This window comes from Cibotium barometz, chromosome 49, assembly GCF_041138505.1.
Source record: "Cibotium barometz isolate CiBa-2024 chromosome 49, ASM4113850v1, whole genome shotgun sequence".
Classification (NCBI taxonomy): domain Eukaryota; kingdom Viridiplantae; phylum Streptophyta; class Polypodiopsida; order Cyatheales; family Cibotiaceae; genus Cibotium; species Cibotium barometz.
Genome location: NC_141094.1, coordinates 44,354,868 through 44,359,576, shown reverse-complemented (window position 1 = coordinate 44,359,576; position 4,709 = coordinate 44,354,868). Strand labels below are relative to the sequence as shown.

At 45.1% G+C, this 4,709-nt stretch overlaps 1 pseudogene; it reads right to left on the bottom strand.

The window, feature by feature from the left end:
• Window positions 1-2,729: 2,729 nt before the first annotated feature.
• Window positions 2,730-4,517, bottom strand: LOC147610620 (putative FAD-linked oxidoreductase ARB_02478; annotated as a pseudogene).
• Between the last annotated feature and the right edge of the window lie 192 nt (window positions 4,518-4,709).

Sequence of the window (4,709 nt, the reverse complement as noted above, 5' to 3'; positions counted from 1 at the left end):
CCACTTAGGAATAACTTACATACTTGTAGGACATTGAGACTGCGGTCATAACCGGCGGTGTACAAAGCACACTTGCCTTTTCATAGAACTATCTACCACTTAAGTCTCACTTTGACTAGTCTTTACTCACCTATTTTAGTACTCGTTAAAACTTTAATCAGCCTTGCACTTGTATGCTCACGTGTGAAATTATCATTGCTGGTTTTTCTTTTCTTTTCTTTTTTTTAAATAAGAGACTTTACTTGTATCCATTGTCTTTTTTGTTGCAGCTCTTGCTACTACCGCGCTCGAGGATGTGCGCAAAATAGGAAGGGGGGAGTGTTGCATGACAAATGAAGATCAATACAAGGATGCAACAAAAAAGATACTTAGGGCTCTTGAAAAGAGTTCAAAGTTGTAGATGAATGTGGGAGAGGGCTTGACAATAATCCCACATGGAAACTTTTGGGAGTTCTAGAATTTTTGTATAAAAGGTTGAGAGCATGGACACATTGGGCAAACTCATGTTTGAGCTCTCTTGAGAATAGCTCTCCCTCTTCTTCCATAGAGGTGCAAGCTCTTCTCTCTCCCCATCTACATTGTTGTAAGTTCTATTCTTTTGTTAATTCAATGCAATGAGTTGATATTTGTCTCTCTTCTCTTGTCAATTCTCTTGTGTGCATGTTTCTTATTGATAGCTTCAAGGATTGTGTGCATGCTAGGGAAATGAGTATTTGAGAATGAAGACTGCTTTGATCTTGTGTAAGCAATAGCTAAGCTTTCTTCTTGTTTGGATGTATGGATGAGTGGAATGTGGAGTTGAGTGAGCAATAGCAAGATTGAGCTTGAGTGTGTGTTGAGTCTATGTCAATAGTAGTAGTTTTCTTAGCAATCTCTCCATCAAATGGATAAGCTATTGTGCACCGGTACGGGTTGAATCCCTAGCTCCGAAAGGGATGCAAATCCCATTGGATTGAGCTAAGTGTGGATCATACTACTCTTGCTATAAGTGAGAGAGTTTTTCCGTCTCTCCATTGCATTGAATTAACAAAAGAATAGAACTTACAACAATGTAGATGGGGAGAGATAAGAGCTTGCACCTCTATGGAAGAAGAGGGAGAGCTAGTCTCAAGAGAGCTCAAACATGAGTTTTCCCAATGTCTCCATGCTCTCAAATGAGCCACCTTTTATACAAAAATTCTAGAACTCCCAAAAGTTCCCATGTGGGATTATTGTCAAGCCCTCTCCCACATTCATCTACAACTTTGAACTCTTTTCAAGAGCCCTAAGTATCTTTTTTGTTGCATCCTTGTATTGATCTTCATTTGTCATGCAACATGGAGGCTAAGAGAAATCTTTGAAACATGGAATGTGATATGATAGAATGGATATTGTAGCTTCTCTTTGATTGAGCTTACATCTACGCAAGGAGCTAGATAACATTGACCTTACATCTTAATCTTGATTCGTGGTAGTGTTTAGTGTGCTTGCAATACTAAAGTTATGTGGAGCCTAAGAGAAGCCTTTGAAACATGGAATCTGATTATATGATGAAAAGGATTTTGCAACTTGTCTTTTATTAACCTTACATCTTGTTTTTTTGGTTTTTTGAGCCGAGGTCAGAGACGAACACATTCGTTTCTGAGACTCGAACAGAGAAACGCTTTTGTCATTAGTTTCGTCTCGTCTCAGTTGCTTACATCTTGTTGTGTTGTAATGTGTAGTGTGCTTGCAATTCTAAGCTATGTAGAGGGCTAAGAGAAGCCTTTAAAACATGGAATGTGATATGATGGAAAGGATGATGCAACTTTTCTTTTATGAACCTTACATCTATGTAAGGAGCTAGATAAACATCAAGCTAATTAAATTGGTGGATTTACTCAAAAGGATGGTACAACTTATGTATGATGACCTACATCTATGTGAATCCAAATGTATGGGAGTCAAGGTAATGAGAATTTAAAAAAAGCCATGTAAGGGATAAGCACATGTACATGACATAATTGTGACTTAATTGTGCATTCATTTTGAAGAATATAACCTTGACTTAAAAAACAAAAGCTCTTGAATTCATTGTTCTTTTTTAGTCTTTAACGGCAAGTTAGAGATATCGTTGTTTTGTTTTTCACTATGGGTTTATCAGGTCAATTTGCCTCCATTTATTTTCACACGTTGCTCTTTAGCGTGTAGCGAGCAAGGATGGAACATATGATCAATTAGCATCACTTTATTTTTACATGTTGCTCTCTAGCCTGTAGTAGTGAGCAAGGATGGAACCTATGATCTCCACATTAAGAACTTCAGCTATATGGGCAAGGGATAAGCTAAAAAGGTATCCTAAGTGTTAGGACCATATGTCCAATCTATCTATATGGAGTTACATTAATTTTAAAAAACATTGTATGTATATACGTAAAATAAAGACTAGCTAATCTCCACGATTAAATATTGACATCCAAAAGCATTCACCTATATGACTTGTAACATGGATGGAATACACTTACAATCCACCTTCTCTTCATGGTTGGTCGAGTCACTCTATGGATGAAGAACCAGGCCGATCAGATTCGGGTCACATTTTGTGATCAAGAACAGGTTTGGGTCGTCACACGTGCACACATGCTTCACATTTTGTGGACACATCAGGTTTTTATGGCATAATAATTCTTTTCTTGATACATATGATTGTATAGCAAAGCTTAGAAATTCCAAATCAAAACGAGTAATCATACAAATGCATATATGATTTTCTAAGGTACATCTACGCCTGTTATCTCGGAGGAAGGCAGGCAGCAGGGGTCGTCGGTGGAATCCTCGCTGCCCACGCACTTTGTGCAGGTGAACAAGGCATGGGGTCCACCAGGTTCTCGATGAGATTGAGGCGGTCGAAGCTGTCGCCGAAGAAGGAAGTCTGCCAATCGGGCTCGTTGAAGTCGGCCTCGTTGAAGTAGCATCCCGAACCAGGAGTCAAGTCGCGGAGAAGCCCATTCGTTTCCGTGAGGGTACGCATCTTGGCTGCCTTGATGTCAGCACTTGCATAGTCGTCCCAGGTGGATGCGAGGACAACGTGCCACAGGGCCTTTCGCCACGCCGGATTCACAGCGTTGTTTTGGTTGGTGGCAACCGCTCCCCCACCAACAAGGTGGCCGATGATAACGTCCACGCCACTCTCTAGAATCTGAATGAAAGATCCGGCCACCTCCGCCGCATTTTCTCTCAACACCGCCTTTGGGAGTAGCCGCAAGCGATGGCGACGTTGGAGTCCGTGGCATCGGAGCAAACCCCTGGGTTTACTGTACACATCACAGAACTGTGCCATGCTTGGAAGGATTGGAAAGCTTGGTTGGTTTGGCTGATGGTCATCTCGCCGGGATGCTGATCAACATAGGTGGTGAGGGGCTCAAAGGCGGTAATGGCCGTGGACGCGGCGTCAGAATTGGGAAGCGTGTAATTTGCTGAGATGATCATGGGGCTAATGTAGGAATATCCCGACCAGTAACCGGCGTCTGATAGCGAGGATTGCAACTCCACAAACTTTGCAATCAAGCCCTTAAAAGAAGAATGGCCCGGGTCACATAGTGAACCCCAAGGACGCTACTCAAAGCGGGGAACGTTTTATGCGTCGCAGAGACGACGACGCCGAAAGTTCCTCCTCCTCCTCCCCTGAGTGCCCAGAACAGATCTTGGTTTTGGCAGGCGTTGGCCGTTATCAGCCTCCCGTCGGCTGTCACAGCTCTGAGCTCTAGGACGTTGTCCGCCGCCAGGCCTAATAAAGGAGAGAGCGGACTGTGCCCGCCTCCTTGCATGTAACCTCCCGCAGCGCTCACGGAGGCGCTCATCCCTCCAACTACTACTCTATTCTGAGTGTCTACAGCCTCATAAAGCTCTTGCCATTGGACTCCCGCCTCAGCTGTCACGGCAGGGACCTCCGAAACACTAGAATGGCAGCCTTGTGGAATGAAGGAGTCGTAGAATGTGATTTCCTTGAGACGGTGCATCCAGATGTTGAGCGATCCCGGCGCCGTGCTTCTGCCCAGGAAGTCGTGGCCGGTGGACTTTATGGTGAGCCTAAGGTTGTGCTGGACTGCATACCGCACAGCCACTTGCACTTGCCAGGGCTCCGACACCTCCACGGCGTAGGTGGGGACCGCTCCTTGATAGCAAATTGTGTATGGGTCGGATGTGAGAATGCAGCCTGCGTCGCCGTCCGCCTCTCTGTTGGGATGCTGCATGGCCCCGGCCTGATCTGCGCGCCAGAATGGGTTGCGCCAGTTGCGCGTGGCCGTCTGGCATGCCGTGGTATCCAGGCCCGGGACATGGCACGGGGCAACCGGAGGGTGAGGACTCAGCAACCGCCCTCCCAAGGAGAAGTTGAAGGCAACCCATGAAGCATTGCTAGGCCAACAATCCGAACTCGGCAGGCAACGGCACTGTATCCAGCGCCCAGCTTCGGCTGAGGCACACAGATGCAGAAGGATGCAAAGAAGAGAGGCCGCGTACACCATGTCGTTCTCTGCTTGCAAAGTAAAATACTTCATTCCGGCGAGGAAATATCGGTGGTCACGTATAGGCTCCCTACGATAGAGAGGAGTTGGTCTCAGTATTGACCTAGAGAAATTAGAGATGCCGCGCCAGCATCCTTAAGGATGGCTTTAGCCTTTACTCATGCATATTCACTCTCCTATTCGGAAACAAGGTTAAATTAACCTGTGTCGCCGATGATTATGTAC